General features: G+C 39.3%; 1 pseudogene; it reads right to left on the bottom strand.

Moving 5' to 3' along the window:
• Positions 1-9,125: 9,125 nt before the first annotated feature.
• Positions 9,126-9,265, bottom strand: LOC132225482 (U2 spliceosomal RNA; annotated as a pseudogene).
• Between the last annotated feature and the right edge of the window lie 262 nt (positions 9,266-9,527).

Raw genomic sequence — 9,527 nt, 5'->3', positions numbered from 1 at the left:
GGGTTCCCTTTTTTCCAAAATCTCTCCAACACTATTGTTTGTCTTGTTGATCATAGTAACTCTAACAGGTGTGAGGTGGTATCTCATTGTAGTTTTGATTTGCATTTCCCTAATTGCTGGTGAGGGTGAACATCTTTTCATATATCTATTGGCTATTCGCATGACTTCTTGGGAGAGGTGTATTTTGGGGGACTCTGTCCACTTTTTGATTGAGTTGTTTGTTTGGTGTTGCATTTTATGAGTTTTTTTTTTATATATTTTGGAAATTAAATCTTTGTCAGAGCTACTGTTTGTAAATATCATCTCCCTTCTGGTTGGCTGCTTTTTCTGTTTTGTGGTCAGTTTCTTTTGCTGTGCAGAAGTTTTTTAGTTTGATATAGTCCTGTTCACTTATTTTTGCCTTTACTTCCCTTGCCTTTGGGGTCAAGTTTATAAAATAGGAGATGGCAGCGATATAGGCAGATGCGTCCCAGGTCGTGTCCCGGAGCAAATGGAGCGAGCAGCTGAAGCTAGTAACACTCACACCGAATTGGCGAAATTGCTCAGCTGGTGAGAGGGTTTGCAGCCGGGAAGAGCAGTACTCCCCTGGAAAGGTAAAAAAAAAAACAAACAGGGATTTGGGCAGGAAAGTTTGCCAGACCTCTGAGCCCAGAGACTCGGAGGGAGACCGCGTGGCAGACAGCCGCGTCCCTTGGGACAGGCACAGCCCCTGACGGGGAAAGGAGAACCACGGGATTCCTGGCGCTGCCAGGGAAATTGAGAGCTGGGTTCTGTGATCACGGAGGACTGAGCCTAAAGGGGGCAGCCTGAAGAGCTGACCTGACCATGCAGTCCCGGTAAGAGAAGAAGCTTACAGAAACCAAGCCTTCCCTGTTTCCGCGGCCGGCATTTGTTTGTTTGTTTTCACTGAATCCTGTTCATGGGACATTTCGGATACAGACACTCACCTGTGCTGAAGAGAGGGAGAGTGTGCTGAGGAGTGGAATCTGGGGAGAGACTGGGGAAAGAGGGGGAGCCGGGAGAGGTGGTAGTGAATTGAGTGCTGAGACACCCCTGAGCCCAGGACTGGGGCAGCCACCCTCTCCGGAGAGTGAGACTCCTCCCCCCAGCCCCCAGGCAAGGAGCACAGCCACACCCAGATTCCACCCTGTACGAGATCAAGGATTAAGATAACCTGATCAGTCCCTGGGAGTTAACAGGGTCTGGCCTATAGGGGGATTTTCAATCCCAGCAACAACATAGCGCCGGTAACTAACTATTACGCAGTCAGCTCTGGGCAGTGAACTTCCACTGGACAGAGAGGCCCTGTAGCCTCAGAGGCCAACCCCAGAACACTGCCACCCAGAGGCTGACCCACAAACTGACTCTTTGCTAAACACAAAATAAGGCAGTCTGGGAAATAAATGCGGCATGCTTTAACATAAGGACTGTGGTTTACAACACAGAGGAACAGTATATCGCAGGGAAACTCAACACTCTCCTGAATACCTGGAAGGTCTAAGGCGAGCCACACTGAAGAATAGAAGAAACGAAGGACCCTCACTACTGCAATTTTTTTTTCTTTTTTCACTTTTTAACTAAGAAACCAATTTTTTTTCTTTTTTTTTCTGTTCTTTTTTTTTCTTTTCTTCTTTTTCCATCACCTGATTTTACCCTTTTAATTACTACCTTCTTATTTTTAACCAGTATTATTACTGCTACCATTTTACCATTTTTTAAAGTGCCATTTTATTTTCTCTTTATTTTATTTTGGGATTAGTGTTCACCATTCTATTTTCATCGTTACATTATTGGTTGTTTCTAGTTTGCATTCATATCCAGGGAGATGTTGCTGGAATTTGTTGGGATTAATGGCTGTTCTATAGGAGTATTCTCCTCATATAAAAAGTCTCTTCCCCTCTTCCACTTCATTCTCTCTTTTCGCTCTTTTTTTTTTTCTTTTCTTTTCTCGCTTTTATTTTCTCCCCTCCTTTTTCCCAATTTCATTTTTGCACTCCCTTTTTTTGGTCCCTACATTTCTTTTCCTTTTTCTCTTTTATCTTTTTCTCTTCCTTCTTCCTTATCCCCTAATTCTCTTAATTCAGGTGGTCACCTTTAATTGGGGTTATTAATATCGTGAATATATTTGTGTATAGTGCCTGGTACGTGGTGCCTTGTTGTGTTGTATTTTGTGCCTTTAAATCAACGCAGCAGATCCAAGCAACAGCAACCTCCTGAGCACCACATCCTCTGCTGAGGAACAGCAGCTGTACGTGAAACCTCGCCCCACCAGCCAGAAGAGCCACCACAGCTGTGAACAGCACCCACCAGAGCAGCTGCTGACAGCTGAAGAGCAGCTGCTACCGCAACCGCCTGAAGAGCAACCACAGACCAAGGAGTCACTGCCACCAAGGGAGCAAACAATGAACAACTCAACGTCTAGATATGTCAGTGAGATCAAACATGGGTAGACAAAGAAACCCCCAAAGGAAAGAGAAGGAGGACTCTCCAGAAAAGCAGCTAAGTAATACAGAGGCATGCAACATGACAGATAAAGAATTCAGAATAAGGATCCTAGAGTGCATAAACCAGATGGAGGAAAAAATCGACAACCTCTGCAAGAAGCAAGAAGAAACAGATGAAAAAATCGATAACATATGGAAGAAGCTAGAAGAAACAGATGAAAAAATCAACAACCTAAGTAAGACCCAAGAAGAAATGATGAGTGATATAGCTGCAATGAAAAACTCCATTGAAAGTATCAACAGTAGACTAGGAGAAGCGGAGGACCGAATTAGTGAATTAGAAGACAAGGAAGCAAAACACACCCAAAATGTACTGCAATTGGAGAAAAAAATTAAAAGACAGGAGGAGAGCCTAAGGGAGCTTTGGGACAACATGAAACGAAACAACATACGAATAATAGGAGTACCAGAACAACAGAAGGATGAACAAGGATTAGAAAACTTACTCGAAGAAATAATATCAGAAAACTTTCCTGAGGTGGGGAAGAAAAAAGTCACACAAGCCCAGAGAGTCCCAAACAAGGTGAACCCTAAAAGACCCACACCAAGACACATCATAATCACCATGGCAAATGTTCAGGACAAAGAGAGAATCTTACAGGCTGCAAGAGAGAGACGGAAAGTTACATACAAGGGATCTCCCATTAGATTGTCAAATGACTTCTCAACAGAAACACATCAGGCCAGAAAAGAATGGACTGAAATTTACAAAGTTATGCAAAGCAAAGGACTGAATCCAAGAATACTCTATCCAGCAAGGCTATCATTAAAACTTGAAGGGGAAATAAGAAGCTTCACAGACAAAAAAAGGCTAAGGGAGTTTGTCACCACCAAGCCAGCAATGCAAGGAATGCTAAAGGGACTGGTATAAAAATAAGAAATAAAAAGCTCAGAAAGAAAACAGCCACACAAAAAAAGAAATGGCTACACACAAGTACCTTTCAATAATAACTTTAAACGTAAATGGACTAAATGCTCCAACCAAAAGACATCGAGTGGCTGAATGGATAAAAAAACATGACCCATACATCTGCTGTCTACAAGAAACCCACCTCATTAGAAGGGACTCACACAGACTGAAAGTGAAAGGATGGAAAAATATCTTTCAGGCAAATGGAAAGGAAAAGAAAGCTGGGGTAGCAATACTTATATCGGACAAAATAGACCTCAAAGTGAAGGCCATAACAAGAGATAAGGAAGGCCACTTCATAATACTAAAGGGATCAATACAACAAGAAGATATAACCCTGGTAAACATATATGCACCCAATGTAGGAGCACCCAAATTCATAAAAAAAACTCCTGGAAGATATCAAAGGAGAGATCGACAACAATACAATCATAGTAGGGGACTTTAATACACCATTGACAGCACTGGATAAGTCCTATAGACAAACAACCAGCAAAGATACAGCAATCCTAAATGACTCACTAGATCAGATGGACTTAATAGACATCTTCAGAACACTTCACCCCAAAGCCAGAGAATATACGTTCTTCTCAGGTGCTCATGGGACATCTTCAAAAATAGACCACATATTGGGTCACAAGCAAAGTATCCCCAAATTCAAGAAGATTGAAATCATAAAAAGCGTCTTCGCAGACCACGATGGCATAATATTAGAAATAAACTACAATAAAAACAACCCAAAATACTCAAACACCTGGAAGCTGAATAGCATGCTATTAAATATTGATTGGGTTACCAATGAGATCAAAGAAGAAATTAAAAACATCCTGGAAACTAATGACAATGAAAACACAACAATCCAAAACCTGTGGGACACATTGAAAGCAGTCCTGAGAGGGAAGTTTATAGCTCTACAGGCCTATCTCAAAAAACAAGAAAAAATGGTAGTAAATCATCTAACTCTACAACTCAAAGAATTAGAAAGAGAGCAACAAGAAAACCCCAGAGTGAGCAGAAGGAAGGAGATAATAAAGATTAGAGCAGAAATAAATGACATAGAGACCAAAGAAACAATACAGAAAATCAATGAAACCAAGAGCTGGTTCTTTGAAAGGATAAACAAGATTGATAAACCTCTAGCCAGACTCACCAAGAAGCAGAGAGAGAGGACCCAAATAAATAAAATCAGAAACGATAGAGGCGAAATAACAACAGACCCCACAGAAATACAAATGATTGTTAAAAAATACTATGGACAGCTCTACTCCAACAAACTAGACAACCTGGAGGAAATGGACAAATTCCTAGAAAAATACAACATTCCAAAACTCAATCAGGAAGAATCTAAAAATCTCAACAGGCCAATAACTATGGAAGAAATTGAAGCAGTCATCAAAAAGCTTCCATCAAACAAAAGCCCAGGACCAGACGGCTTCACAGGGGAGTTTTACCAAACATTCCAGGAAGAACTAAAACCTATCCTCCTCAGACTACTACAAAAAATTCAAGAGGAAGGAACACTTCCAAGCTCATTCTATGAAGCCAGCATCACCCTAATACCAAAACCAGGTAAAGACAACACAATGAAAGAGAATTACAGGCCAATATCCCTCATGAACATAGATGCCAAAATCCTCAACAAAATCTTAGCAAATCGGATCCAGCAGTACATCAGAAAGATCATACATCATGACCAAGTAGGATTTATCCCAGGGATGCAAGGATGGTACAATATCCGCAAATCAATAAATGTGATACATCACGTAAACAAATTGAAAGAAAAAAACCACATGGTCATATCAATTGATGCAGAAAAAGCATTTGACAAAATTCAACACCCATTTTTGATAAAAACTCTCAGCAAGGTGGGAGTAGAAGGATCATACCTCAACATAATAAAAGCCATATATGACAGGCCCACAGCCAACATCATACTCAACGGACAAAAACTAACACCATTTCCCCTAAGAACAGGAACAAGACAGGGATGCCCCCTCTCACCACTCCTGTTCACATAGTACTGGAACTATTAGCCATCGCAATTCGGCAAGAAGAAGAAATAAAAGGCATCCAAATTGGAAAAGAGGAAGTAAAACTGTCCTTATTTGCAGACGACATGATATTATACATACAAAACCCTAGAGATTCCATCAAAAAGCTACAAGACTTAATACATGAATTTGGCAATGTAGCAGGATACAAAATTAACCCCAAAAAATCTTAGGCATTTCTATACACCAATAGTGAACTTTCAGAAAGAGAGATTATAAAAACAATCCCGTTTACCATTGCACCAAAAAAATTCAGCTACCTAGGAATAAACTTAACGAAAGAGGTAAAAGACCTCTATTCAGAAAACTACAGGACGTTGAAAAAAGACATAGAGGAAGACATAAACAGATGGAAGAACATACCGTGTTCATGGATTGGTAGAATCAACATCATTAAAATGTCCATACTACCCAAAGCAATCTATAAATTCAACGCACTTCCCATTAAAATACCAACAGCATACTTCAGAGATCTAGAACGAACTTTCCAAAAATTCATCTGGAATAAAAGAAGACCCCGAATAGCTGCAGCAATCCTGAAAAAGAACATAGTAGGTGGGATCTCAATACCAGATATCAAGTTGCATTACAAAGCCACTGTTCTCAAAACTGCTTGGTACTGGCACAAGAATAGGCATATAGATCAATGGAATAGCATAGAGAGCCCAGAAATTGGCCCGAACCAATATGCTCAATTAATATTTGACAAAGGAGGCAAGAACATACAATAGAGCCAAGATAGTCTCTTCAATAAATGGTGTTGGGAAAATTGGACAGATATATGCAAGAAAATGAAACTAGACCACCAACTTACACCATACACAAAAATAAACTCAAAATGGATAAAGGACTTAAATGTACGACAGGAAACCATAAAAATTCTAGAAGAATCCAAAGGCAACAAAATCTCAGACATATGCCGAAGCAATTTCTTCACTGATACAGCTCCTAGGGCACTTGAAACTAAAGAAAAAATGAACAAATGGGACTACATCAAAATAAAAAGCTTCTGCACAGCAAAAGAAACCATCAACAAAACAACGAGAAAACCCACTGTGTGGGAAAACATATTTGCCAATGACATATCTGATAAGGGTCTAATCTCCAAAATTTATAGGGAACTCATACAACTTAACAAAAGGAAGATAAACAATCCAATCAAAAAATGGGCAAAGGACCTAAATAGACACCTTTCAAAAGAGGACATTCAGAAAGCCAAGAGACATATGAAAACATGCTCAAAGTCACTAATCATCCGAGAGATGCAAATCAAAACAGCAATGAGGTACCATCTCACACCAGTCAGACTGGCTTTCATCAACAAATCAACAAACGACAAGTGCTGGAGAGGATGTGGAGAAAAAGGAACACTTGTGCACTGCTGGTGGGAATGCAGACTGGTGCAGCCACTATGGAAGACAGTATGGAGTTTCCTTAAAAAACTGAAAATGGAACTCCCATTTGACCCTGTGATCCCACTTCTAGGAATATATCCCAAGAAACCAGAAACATCAATCAGAAAGGATATATGCACCCCTATGTTCATAGCAGCACAATTCACCAAAGCTAAGACCTGGAAACAGCCTAAGTGCCCATCAGTAGATGAATGGATTAGAAAACTGTGGTACATCTACACGATGGAATACTATGCTGCTGTAAAAAGGAAGGAACTCTTACCATTTGCAACATCATGGATGGAACTGGAGAGCATTATGCTAAGTGAAATAAGCCAGTCAATAAAGGAAAAATACCACATGATCTCACTCATTCATGGACAATAGAGACCATTATAAACTTTTGAACAATAATAGATACAGAGGCAGACCTGCCTCAAACAGATTGTCAAACTGCAGCGGGAAGGCCAGGGAGGGTTGGGGGGCAGGAAGTAGGGGGGTAAGAGATCAACTAAAGGACTTGTATGCATGCATATAAGCATAACCAATGGACATAAGACACTGGGTGATAGGGGAGGCTAGGGGACTGTCTAGGGCGGGGGGATAAAATGGATACATATGTAATACCCTTTGTAATACTTTAAGCAATAAAAAAAAAAGTTTATAAAATATTTTCTAAGACCAAGGTCCCTAAGTTTGGTACCTATATTTTCTTCTGTGTAACTTATTGTTTTAGGTCTTATATTTAGGTCTTTGATCATTTTGAATTAATTTTTGTACATGGGGACAAACTAATCCAGTTTCATTCTTTTGGATGTGGCTTTCCAGTTTTCCCATCACTATTTATTTATTTATTTATTTATTTATTTATTTATTTATTTATTTATTTATTTATTTAAAAAGATAATATTTTCAATATTTTTAAACCAATAAAGATGCTTGTTTAGGATTCAGATCAGTAGTCGCTAATTGGGTAAATATTAAAGACTTATATTCAAGTGCTTGAAGGATTACTGCACAGAAATTTGGTACTAAAAATCTTTGCTCAGATGCATCTTGGGCTCATTAAAGATGAGATGATGTAGGAACCAATAGTGACATTTAAATCCCAATCACTCTCAAGATAGTCTAAAATATAAAGCTGTGAAGACATTCCACAAGTGAGGTTATTGACACCAAAAAATGGTATTGAGGAAAAAAAAGACCTCATACAATCTGCTGGCATTTCATACCAATCATTGAAGGAGGTAGTAATATAAAGAGTTGGAATCTCTACTACAAAAAATTCAAGAGGAAGGAACACTTCCAACCTCATTCTATGAAGCCAGCATCACCCTAATACCAAAACCAGGTAAAGACAACACAATGAAAGAGAATTACAGGCCAATATCCCTCATGAACATAGATGCCAAAATCCTCAACAAAATCTTAGCAAATCAGATCCAGCAGTACATCAGAAAGCTCATACACCATGACCAAGTAGGATTTATCCTGGGGATGCAAGGATGGTACAATATCCTCAAATCAATAAACGTGATACATCACATAAAAAAATTGAAAGATAAAAACCACATGGTCATATCAATTGAGGCAGAAAAAGCATTTGACAAAACTCAACACCCATTTTTGATAAAAACTCTCAGCAAGGCGGGAGTAGAAGGATCATACCTCAACATAATAAAAGCCATATATGACAGGCCCACAGCCGACATCATACTCAATGGACAAAAACTAACACCATTTCCCCTAAGAACAGGAACAAGACAAGGATGCCCACTCTCACCACTCCTGTTCAACACAGTACTGGAAGTATTAGCCATTGCAATTAGACAAGAAGAAGAAATAAAAGGCATCCAAATTGGAAAAGAAGAAGTAAAACTGTCCTTATTTGCAGACGACATGATATTATACATACAAAACCCTAGAGACTCCATCAAAAAGCTACTAGACTTAATACATGAATTTGGCAATGTAGCAGGATACAAAATTAACCCCAAAAAATCTGAGGCATTTCTATACACCAATAGTGAACTTTCAGAAAGAGAGATTATAAAAACAATCCCGTTTACCATCGCACCAAAAGAATTAAGCTACCTAGGAATAAACTTAACTAAAGAGGTAAAAGACCTCTACTCAGAAAACTATAAGACGTTGAAAAAAAGAGATAGAGGAAGACATAAACAGATGGAAGAACATACCATGTTCATGGATTGGTAGAATCAACATCATTAAATGTCCATACTACCCAAAGCAATCTATAAATTCAACGCACTTCCCATTAAAATACCAATGGCATATTTCACAGACCTAGAACGAACTCTCCAAAAATTCATCTGGAATAAAAAACGACCCCGAATAGCTGCAGTAATCCTACACTTGATCTTAGCCAAAAGGCCGAGAAGCGATAGCTGCAGTAATCCTGAGAAAGAACAAAGTAGGTGGGCTCTCAATACCAGATAGCAAGATGTATTACAAAGCCACTGTTCTCAAAACTGCCTGGTACTGGCACAAGAACAGACATATAGATCAATGGAATAGAATAGAGAGCTCAGAAATCAGCCCGAACCAATATGCTCAATTAATATTTGACAGAGGAGGCAAGAACATACAATGGAGCCAAGACAGTCTCTTCATTAAATGGTGTTGGGAAAATTGGACAGATATATGC

Source organism: Myotis daubentonii, chromosome X, assembly GCF_963259705.1.
Source record: "Myotis daubentonii chromosome X, mMyoDau2.1, whole genome shotgun sequence".
NCBI classification, from domain to species: domain Eukaryota; kingdom Metazoa; phylum Chordata; class Mammalia; order Chiroptera; family Vespertilionidae; genus Myotis; species Myotis daubentonii.
The sequence above is the reverse complement of the archived record's forward strand: the minus strand, read 5'-3'. Positions and strand labels throughout refer to the sequence as shown.